Source organism: Zalophus californianus, chromosome 4 (genome assembly GCF_009762305.2).
Source record: "Zalophus californianus isolate mZalCal1 chromosome 4, mZalCal1.pri.v2, whole genome shotgun sequence".
In the NCBI taxonomy this organism is placed as follows: Eukaryota; Metazoa; Chordata; class Mammalia; order Carnivora; family Otariidae; genus Zalophus; species Zalophus californianus.
Genome location: NC_045598.1, coordinates 166978574 through 166990574, shown reverse-complemented (window position 1 = coordinate 166990574; position 12001 = coordinate 166978574). Strand labels below are relative to the sequence as shown.

At 35.3% G+C, this 12001-nt stretch overlaps 1 pseudogene; it reads right to left on the bottom strand.

The window, feature by feature from the left end:
* Positions 1-10466: 10466 nt before the first annotated feature.
* Positions 10467-10957, bottom strand: LOC113939038 (annotated as a pseudogene).
* Positions 10958-12001: the final 1044 nt, after the last annotated feature.

Below are 12001 nucleotides of genomic sequence, written 5' to 3'. Positions count from 1 at the left end.
CCTTGCAAGTTATTAGATTTGCAAATGTATATGGGTCACTTTATAAAGGATTTATCTCTCAAAAGATTAATTCTTAGATCGTCTATTTATACCACAGTAACAAATAATAGGGAGGCAAAACAATAAACTTGGATTTTTAATATCAGCTCAGAAACCCTAGGAGCTTGGGTCCACCAATTAAAATAGTTAAGCATGCTATATGACACAGTCACTTGTGTGAAATAATATTCTATTTACATGTTCAATTTACCAATGGTCCAAATAGTTGTTCAGATTAAAATAATGGCTGGACCATGTTATTTTTGGCATTCACCCCGTGCCCTAAAATGACAAAAGTGTAATTTTTCTTTCCTTTTCCATCAGAGTTATGCCAAACCGTATATATGTATATATATATGGATTTCATATCTAACTGAAAACAACTTTAGTAAACATTGAGTAATATCAAATTAGTGTTTTGTTTTTTTTTTCTATAGTGTGCACTAGTTATCAGACTCCTTTGGACAACTGCATGATGAACATTGTTTTGACAAGAAAGTTTCTTTCTCTACTACTGAATGTTTCATTTTTAAAACAGTGTTTCCTTCATGGGTTTACTGCTTGTCAAAATATTTGTTTGAATTATGTAGACACCAGTGATGTGTTCCTTGATTTGATGTGGTAGGAAGTAATGATTTTATGGTAAAAGGTAAGCATTTTAACATTTAATTTTTATTTTGTATTTTTATTAAACTTTTTTTTAAAGGCATGCTGTTACTTATAAACTCTAAACTTGGCAAGAGGACATCTAGCATCTTGTCTGGCAGTAAAAGCAAATCATTATTTTATTTTAATTCATTATCAACTGTAAAAGGAAAAGAAGTCACAAGTCGATATTAAATTAAACATAAAAGCAGAGACCCAAGGGCTAGTAAGTGACAAGAGATGCTACTTTTCAATGTTTTATTTGGAATGAATAGATAAAAATTACAGTCAGGCAGGCATGTTAGTTTGAACTTGAGACAAATTAAATGTTTTTTTTCCAAGTAAACAAATCATTATAACTCTTGGTTTGCAAAGTTATGGTAGGTATTTTATGTTTCATAATATCATAACTACTGACTAAAATCCAATAAAATTTTATTTGTGGAGGACCTTGAGGCCACATGTATTTTTTCCAATAAACCTTAATAAAAAGAAATTTCTGTTATTTATGTTTACACACAAAGAATTTAAGAGTGATGCTCAGACATCTGGTGAAGTAAAAACAGTTTTATAACCAAGGTGAACTAGGGTGAATGCCCCCATTAATGAGGTTAGAATTTGTTATCTTAAAGATTAGTATTCACTAAAAAAAATAATTTGTTCAATTAGATGCGTGCACCCAGAGAGCTATCTATCATATAGTAGGAAGAGAAATAAATTTATGTCTAAATGGCTCAGGTTAAGTCTATCCCTACCATCATTTGGCTTTAGTCAGGTCACTGAGCAATTATAGTTTCTTATTAATAAAATATGATTTTGTGACAATTTAATAAATTAAATTATGGGAAAATTTGAAAAATATGTCTATATGCAATTGTAAATGTTTAATGTATACACTGACTTTTTAATTATTTTAAGTTAATGATAAATATGTTAGAAATAAAATCATAAGCTTTATACTAAAATTGGATTTTTAAAAAGAATATATTTCTGTAGTTTCTGAGTCTGGAGGATAATGAAGGTAGCCGAAATCTCTACCCTTATATCTTCTGAGAGAAAGAGATAGAGGTAGAGGTAGAGAGAGGAGACTGAGAGAGAGTGAGCACAATCCAGGAGACAAACACACATGGCCTACCTTTTAAAAATAACTAGAGGCAGGGGTGCCTGGGTGGCTCTGTTGGCTAAGCATCTGACTCTTGATTTTGGCTCAGGTCATATCTCAGGGTCATGGGATCGAGCCCCATGTTGGACCCCACACTGGGAGTGGAGCCTGCTTGAGATTCTCTCTCTCCCTCTCCTTCTGCCGCTCCCCAACTGTGCTTGCTCTCTCTCTCTCTCTCTCAAATAAGTAAATAAATCTTAAAAAAAAAAATAGCTAGAAGCAGAGATTTTTACAAACACCTAACTCCAACAGAACTCTTCTCAAATGCCCACCTGTCAGGGGAGAGGGGACTTAGGAGAATATGAGAAAAGAGAAGAAGAAGGTGGAGAACATAGATGAAACATAGGAAAAATCATGACTAGAAAGCCCAACCCAACATTCAGTGTTCAACAGACTGTAAGTCTGGGAATTGGTATTTCACAACACCCACTATAAGGTAGGAGCCTGAAGGTACATGGGACAAAGGTGGGAACTTCTGAGAAGCACTGCCACAGGGAAGGTCAGACACATAGGACAGTGGTAGTACCCCAAGTGTAAGTGACAGTGAAGGTAACAAAGTAAGAAGGGAAAATTAAAATTCTTACAGGAATGAAAGAAACAACATATGCCTCACCACACAACCAATTAACAAAATTATTATACTTTACTGTACTGACAGAAGAATGTGTACTTGAACTAGAACCAGTGTTAACAAACCTCTAGAAAGAGAAAAAACAATCAACTCAAATCATACAAATCTAATTTTAAAAATTCAAATAAAAACATGTTAGCTGATGAAACCACCCCAAGAAGAAAACAACCAAGAAAACAACCAAAAGAAAGCTAAGTATCACACAACACTCAAAAGTTAATTGAACATCCTCAAACAAGCATTCGGAGATATTATGAAAGGATGATCAGCAATTTAGGATCCTAATGGAAATGGACAAAATATAATCAGAAAGAATTACAATTACGTTCAGTCAAAAAGTAAAAAGGCTGCTTCACATTGGGCCTCCGGGGGCTGTTTGTTCATATGCCAGAGCACCTGCTATTAATTACGTCTTTAAAAGAAATTAACATGAGGGCGCCTGGGTGGCTCAGTCGTTAAGCGGCTGCCTTCGCTCAGGTCATGATCCCAGGGTCCTGGGATCGAGTCCCACATCGGGCTCCCTGCTTGGCGGGAAGCCTGCTTCTCCCTCTCCCACTCCCCCTGCTTGTGTTCCTGCTCTCACTGTCTCTCTCTGTCAAATAAATAAATAAAAATCTTAAAAAAAAAAAAAATTAACATGAAATGGATCACAGACCTAAATATAAAATGTAAAGCCATAAAACTCCTAGAAGACATCATAGGAGGAAATCTAGATGACCTAGGGTGTGGTGATTACGTTTTAGGTATTATACCAAAGGCAGGATACATAAAGAAAGGAATTGATAAGGTGAACGGCATTAAAATTGAGAACCTCTGTTCTGTGAAAGACCATGTCAAGAGAAGGAGACGACAAGCCACTGACTGGGAGGTAATATTTGCAAAAAAGCAGCTCTGATAAAGGACTGTAATCCATATTGTACAGAGAACCCTTAAAACTCAACAGAAAGAAAACATTCAACCCAATTTAAAAATGGGCCAAAGACCTTAACAGAAACTTTACCAAAGAAGAAATATAAATGACCAATACTCACATGAAGAGATGCTTTATGTGATATGTCATCAGGGAAAAGCAAATTAAAATAACAATGAGATACCAGTACCCACCTACGGGAATGGCCAAGATCTGGAACCCTAATAATATCAGATGTTGATGAGCATGCAGAGTAAGAGGAACTTGCATTCATTGCTGATGGAGATGCAAATTGTTACAGCCACTTTGGAAGACAGTTTGGTGGGGTTTTTTTTTACAAAATTAAACATATTCTTAACATATCAGTCAAGCTCCTTGGCATTTTCTCAAAGGAGCTGAAAACATGACCGCCCAGAAAGCCGCACACAAATGTTTAGAGCAACTTCGTTTATGCTTGGATGCAACCAAGAATTCGTCCAGTAGGTGAATAGATAAATGAACTGTGCTACATCCAAATAATGGAGTACTATTCTATACTAAAAAGAGATGGAGCTATCAAGCCATGAGAAAACCTAAATACATATTACTGATTGAAAGAAGCCACTCTGAAAAGACTAAAATACTACATATTGTACAATTCCAATTATATGACATTTTGGAAAAGGCAAAACTATGGAGAAAGTAAAAAAAAATTAGTGGTGGGACAAAGTAGGCAATGGAGAGTGGGAGATACAGGCCTCCAGTTTGGAGCAAGTAAGTCAGGGGAAGAAAAGGCACAACATAAGAAATACAGTCGAAGATACTGTAATAACAATGGGTCAGGATAGAAGGTACGCACCTACACTGTGGTGAGCACAGCATAACGTATAAACTTGTTCAATCACTAAGCTGTACACTTGAAACTAAAGTAACATTGTGTGTTAACTGTGCTCAAAATGAAAAAATAAAAAAGCAGTGATTCCCAGAGATTGGGGCAGGGAGAAAGGATTTTTAGGGCAGTAAAATACTCTGTATGCTCCACTAATGATAGATACATGGCATCATACATTTGTCCAAGCCCACTTTAATGTGCAATACCAAAAGTGAACTGTAATGCAAAGTATGGTCTTTGGATGATTATAACGTGTCAGTGTAGGTTCCTCAATTTTAACAAATGTACCATTCTAGTGAGAAATGTTGCTAATGGAGGAGGCTAAGCATGTGTGGGGGCAGGGAATATCTGAGAACTCTTGGTACCTTCCCCTCAATTTTGTTGTGAACCTAAAACTGGTAAAAAAAAAAAAAAAAGTCCTAAAAATTGTATATATTTAAATTGTACAATTTGGTGATGTGATGTAGATATACCTTGTGAAATAGTCGCGACAATCAAGCTAATTAACACATTTCTCACCTCAGATAGTTACTATCTTCCCTTCTCTCTCCTCCCCTCTCCTCTCCTTCCCTTCCCTTTGCTTTTTGTGTATGGGATAAGAATACTTTCCTAGCAAATTTCAGACACAGAATGAAGTAGTATTAACTGAGGTCACATTGTTGCATATTAGATGTCTAAAACTTAGGCATCTTGCATAACAGAAATGTTGTTTCCTTTGATCCCTGTACCCTCATTTCCTCTCCTCCTCCTAGCCAGTGGAAAACATTATTATACACTCTGCTTCTATACAGGTGAGATCATGCAGTATTTGTCTTTCTGCATCTGACTTATTTCATTTAGCACCATGTTCTCTAGGTTCATCCACATTGTCACACATGGCATGATTTCCTTATGTTTAAGGCTGAATATATTCCATTGTATGTATATGTCACATTTTCTTTATCCATTCATGTGTTGATGGATATTTAGGTTGTTCCCATTATCTTGACTATTATGAATACTGAAATAAACATGGGAGTGCAGGTATCTTTTCAAGATTCTGCTTTCGTTTCCTTTGGATATATCCCCGTGAGGGGATTGCTGGATCATAATGCTGTTCTGTTTTTAAATTTTGAGGAACAGACAAACTATTTTCCACAGTGGATCAGCTATATATTTTTTTTCTAGAAATGTTTTTGTCTTCTCCCTCCTTGCCTACTGCTTTCTGGACTCCAGATGCATGTATGTTAGACCACTAGATACTATTTATAAGTCACTGTAACTCAATTTTTGGTTCAGTGCTTTTTGTGTTTCAGTTAGTTTCTACCAAAGTGCTCATTGATTATTATCCTATAGTGATTGGACTCCTATAATTCCATGTAGTTCGTTTTCCCTTTTAGATACTGTATTTTTCATCTCTAGAAGTTCTTTTAGGGTCATTTATATTTCCATTTCTCTGCATATTATGTTCATATTTTTATCTTTAAATAGTGGCACATTGTTCTAAGAGCTATTTTAATCTCTAGCAGTTATTTCTGTTCTCTGTGTGTGTTTGTGTCTGTGTATGTTCAGATTTTTATCTTTAAATAGTGGCACATTGTTTTAAGAGCTATTTTAATCTTTAGCTGTTATTTCTGTTCTCTGTGTGTGTGTGTGTGTCTGTGTGTGTGTGTGTGTTGACTAATTTTTCTCCTGGGTATTCATTACATTTTCTTGCTTCTTTGATCTTGGATATTTTGAATTTTATGTTTTTGTGTGTCTGGATTTTGTTATCTTTCTTGAAAGAGAATTGGAACTTGCATTAGCAGGCAGTTAAGTTATTTAAATTTTCTCCTTTGGAGACAGGTTTTTAAGCTATATGATGTTATGCGAGGAATAGCCTTGACTGTAGGAGGAGTTAGCCTAGACACTAAGGTTAGGCCATTGATCTCTATGGTCTCTAAGTGCCCCAAGTGATGTTTGAAAACTATACTTCCTGGTTGATTGAAATTCAAACAGTTTCCAGAACTGTGGTTGCTCTGGAAATCATTTAGTTCCCAGTTCTCTGATCACTCCTGCTCAGACTGGTGGTTTTGCCCTATGCATATACTTCTGTATATTCAGCAAATATTAAAAGGACTCCTGAGACTTCTCTTATTGCATACTCCCTCTTCTGCATACCCTGCCACACAATTCCCATCTGTCTCAGTTACTTGATTCATTAAAACTATTAATGCCTTATTTGGTTTTTCCCTTCTTGCTTACACAGACCAGAAAATTGAATCGAGAGAGAAAGCTTGAGAAATTGATGGTTCATCTTATTTGCTTCCGTTTTTGTTTTTGTTTTTTGTTTGTTTGTTTGTTTGTTTGTTTTTGCTATGGGGGACCTCTACTCTCTGATACCCTATCATGTCCAGGAGCAAAATTCCATTTATCCATTTAGCTATCTATGCATCTATGCATCCATTATCTGTCTATCTACCTGATATTTATCAATTTTATACACAACTATTTCACTTACATGCTCATCAGAGTTCATTAAATACTCTCTTTCTCTGCCTCTCTTTTTTTCCCTTCTATTAGGTAAACTGAAGAAATATAGGTCCCCAGTATAATCATCTGAACTTTTCCTCATCTGAGCTCTTTTTCTTTATTTGCTACTTAATTTAAGATATTTCTTTGTAAAAATGTTTTTAGTTTTGTTTTTGTGCTTTTTTAAAAACTAGTTTCTCTCTGTTATAGTTTTCCCTCCAATTTCTAGATTTAGCAGTCTGCATGCTGACTTTTTGTTAGTAAAGTGTTTATGATATAACATGCTTATAAGATTTCTACTAGTAAAGCTTTTTCGTAAGAGAGATTTGAGGATATAATTGAGTCTGTGGTTCACATTAACAATCACTATGTTAGTGTAGTCAAGCTTGAAAGACTTTGACATTTAACATTATTTTGATAAGAAAGTCATTTTTATAATGATTATGCAGAAGAAATAAAAATTACCATATTCTTATAGTTTGCCTACCAATGCATGATAGTTAAATTATATTAAGGAAAGATAAAAATAAATTAAGAATTTTTTTTCCTTCAGTAAAACATTTGATTGCATGATTTGATTGATAAAGTAAGAATAAATTGCTTTCTTTTGTACTCTTCAGAAATTGGTGATCATTGGATGATTAGCTGACAACTTTACATATGAAATGTGCTGATTAGCTTGTTTTACCTTAATAACCCTATGATAGTGACCACCTTATCTTGCCCTTTAATTTTAAAATTAATGAAGTAATCTTTTATCATAGTCTTTTCCACTGTTTTGCCCAATTACTTTAGGGCTAAATGGTACTTTGCATTTTTGCTGGTCCATTAGCCCCATATCATGCTCTTTCTCAACTTCCATATTCAAATGTAGGATAATTAAATGCCGTCTTTTAGCATCTCATAACCTTGACACATAAATTCTATTTTCTCAGTGGTTCAAATTAATGGATAAATGACAACCTACTCAAAATTGTAATGAGACATTACTATTTATAAAACGTTAATGTACATTAAATGCTAAATAAGAATCAATAGTATATGGCTATCATCCATATAACAGAAGGTTATGGAATATGAAGTGAATATTAAACTTTTTAAATTAGCATGTATACATGTATACACATATATACTTAAGATAAATGCTTTAGAAACTAAAACTTTGTTAATTTTCCTTTGCTCCCCAAACCCTGTGGTTATATATAATCTATCTCACATAGGGCACATGGCAAGGGGAACCTTACTAATGTTGGAAGAGTGGGTCAGTATAAGTGTTTCTAAAGAAATGGAATATGAATTATATTTTGAATTATGAATAGAATTTAATCAAGACAAAATATTTAAAGAAAGAAAAAAAGAAGAATATTTGTAGAGGTCTTAAAAGGAGAGATACATTTAAGAACACGAAAGAAAGCCAGTGTAGCTTGAATAGAGATTATGCAAGATGATGTTGGAGAAGACTGCTGGGGGGGGGATGGTTATAAATACAGAATGACAAAAATAAAGAGAATATGAAATTTTGTGTATTTATTTAATCATTCATTTAACATCTGCAGGGCAGTTACTATGCTCTGTATTGTGGCAGTAAAAAATAAATAAGGCATGGCCCATTACTTCAAAGAAATCATGAACCTAGTTGAAGAAAAGGCACAAACAGCATGGATATGAACAAAGAAAGTCAATCCAATGGACAAGTATTACATCAGCCACATTGGTAGAGATCTTTATTTACCATTTCCAATGAAAGCACAAATTAAATTGAAGTAAGGATTTCTCAAAATCTGCCCCCTATAAAAATAATAAGACTTGCACATATGGTCAAACTCAACTTTTTCTGGAATCTTAAAATTAATGGAAAGCTTGAAGAAATCCAATGATTATTTATTTAAAAAAGAAAGAAAAAACAGAATCTCTGTAAGAACAAGTCTTGTCTTTTTACCTTGCCCTGATCATATCCTCCCCCACCCCAGCTCCATGGTAATCTTGAAAGCCAACACTCTCACAACCACAGAAATTAGGAAAACTAGGAACCTGGTATCCACTGGAGGAGGCAGGACACATATATTTGGGGTTCACCAAAAGCATCATCCCAGAAAATTGTCACTACTTGACTTGTCTGAAAATTCCCTGGAAAAGCTCAGTTTTCCAGGTTTGTTTCTATTTAACCTGACTGAGTACTTCCTCTGTAGGAACAGCCCTACCTATAGAGCATTTGTAAAAAAATAATCAGCAACAGTTGTTTAATATCACAGCTGCCTGAGATGGGATTATCAACTGGAGTTAACAAAGGCTAAAAAAGAAATCCGAAGAGAAAAACAAAACAAAACAAAACAAAAAAACTAAGGAATCAAATGGTCATAGAGAGCTTTGAAAACTCTTATATATATCTGGAAACCTCAAAGGTCATGCACGTATCCAGGAAAGATCTAAAAATACCCCAGACTCTTATCTCTGGCTGAGGTTCTGTCTGAGCAGAAGATGATGCCTGTTCACACACTCCATACCCTTCAGCAAAGATTGGAGACTTATGAGTTCAAAGTGAAATTATTAGGTGACCATGATAATCAAGCATGGAATTCAGGGCCACATACGACAGGGAATTTAGACTTAAAAGAATTAGTTCAGGAAAGTCACTAACAAGTAGACAAACAACAGCAACAACAAATCCTGGCAGGCAGGAAGGACTCTGATTTCCAGAGCTGCCAATATATATTATTTAAAACTTGAACATAGGTCAGTTGAGATGGTCTTATCTAAAGGATCCAAAAGAAGAAAAAAGGATATATAAATGGAGCCTTATAGGCTTTCAGGACACTATCATCATAAAAACGTATGCATAAATGGACTTCTAGAAGAAGAAGAAAAAGAAAAAGAAGAAGAAGAAAGAGGAGGAGAAGGGGAAGAAGAAGAAGGGGGGCCGGGGGAGGGAAACAGGAGCAATATTTGAAGAAATAATGGCCGAAACTTGCTAGATTTGATTAAGAATATTAGTCTGCATATCCATGAAGCTTAAAAAAACTCCAAGAAGGAAAACTCAAAGAAATTCACACCTAGATACATAGTCAAATTATGTAAAGCCAAAGACAGAAAGAGAATTTTGCAATAAAAAGAAAGAAGCAATTCACAGTCTTTGCAACTTTTTCCATTTGCAATGAGAAATTTTAGATGTTCCTCTAAAAATATGTCATGTGGTATAAAGTTCCTTGAAATTCTTATTAAAGTATTAGACACAAAGGATTTGAAGACTAATAATTTAGGATACAAGCAGGTCATGATTAATTTTGCTTGAGTGGGAAAAGAAAACAACTGTGTGAAGGATATTTTTAAATCAATGTTAATTGAAAAGTAATATATGAATATAGTAAAACATTCAAGTAAAAAAGTATATGAAAATAAATGTGTCCATCTTACCTCAGATCCAAGTACTATTAATGCTTTCTTTAGTATTCTACATATAAAAATGTAGACACGTACATTTATTTTTTTTCATAAAATTTAGCATAACTTACTTTTTTTGTTCGGTTTTTATTTCATCATCATAACTTAACTCTGCAATCCAGCTAGACTTGGAGGGGAATAAGGAAAATATAGAACCCATAGAACTGCAGCCAGAGCACAAAGATTATAGGATATTTCCAGCAGATGGGGATGAAGGGGTGCTCTCCTGGGCTACAGAAGGAATGGTCTGGTAGTTAAGATAAAACACAAGTCAGATTTATTAGATTTGTCCACAGTCAGCAACTGTGATCTTCTTGCTGGTCTTGCCATTCTTGGACCCAAAGCCCTCCAGGCTTCCACAAAATTCATACCTTCTTTCACCTTGCCAAAGACCACATGCTTGCCATCCAACCACTCAGTCTTGGCAGTGCAGATGAAAAATGGAATCATTTGTGTTGGGTCCAGCACTTGCCGTGGACAAGATGCCAGGACCCATATGCTTCGGGATGAAATTCTCATCATCAAATTTCTCCCCATTGATGAACTTGCTGCCAGTGCCGTTATGGCTTGTGAAGTCACCACTTTGGTACATAAATCCCGGAATAATCCTGTGAAAGCAGGAAACTTTATAAACAATCTTTTCTCCCCAGTGTGCAGAGCACAAACATTTTCTGCTGCCTTTGGAAATTTGTCTGCAAATAGCGTGAAGGAGATGCAGCTCAAGGGCTTGTGATCCATCATGACGTGGAAGAACATAGTGGGGTTGACCATAGCTGGGCAGCGGTATCTGCAAGCCGTAATTTGTTTTCACAGTATAATCTGCTTATCTCCCATAACATCACCTACAGATGTTCCTGCCTCTAATTCTTTACAATTTCATAATACTTTATTGTAATATTCCAAACTACTTAGATGATTTTCAGAATTTGACTAAGAAAATTAGATTTAAGATTAACCTGCAAGGTAGTAGTTTTCTAGTTGGCCTTGATATAAAAGGCACTGAAGATAGAAGAAACAATCATGGGTGAGGTAGGAAAATGTGAAACAGTGTAGTGCATTGCAAAGAATGAATGTAGTCTAAGACTGCAGAAGCTGACTGCTCACATGATAGATGTGGTAGCAAAGCATGACATCCCACTGGGAGGCAGCAGCTTCTCGTTAAACTGTATATGTTACTTTCCTATTAAAAATATACACAATAGCCAACAAATGGAGCAACAAGCAAGCCAAAATCACCAAAGTCTGCACATCTTTCTAAAATATAGCTTCTGTAACCAAAACATTTTAATAAACTTATGTGGGGATACTTATAAAGTCTGAAATACTTTGTGCAAATAAAAAAATACTATCCTCTAGAAATTATGCAGATTGAACGCATCTTTGTACCAGTGTTGATGTATTTTTTAAAATATTTTTTATTGTTATGTTAATCACCATACATTACATCATTAGTTTTTGATGTAGTATTCCATGATTCATTGTTTGTGCATAGCACCCAGTGCTCCACGCAGAACGTGCCCTCTTGAATACCCATCACCAGGCTAACCCATCCCCCCACCCCCTCCCCTCTAGAACTCTCCGTTTGTTTTTCAGAGTCCATCGTCTCTCATGGTTCATCTCCCCCTCCGATTTACTCCCCTTCATTCTTCCCCTCCTGCTATTTTCTTCTTTTGTCTTTTTTTTTCCTAACATATATTGCATTATTTGTTTCAGAGGTACAGATCTGTGATTCAACAGTCTTGCACAATTCACAGCGCTTACTATAGCACATACCTTCCCCAATGTCTATCACCCAGCCACCCCATCCCTCTCACA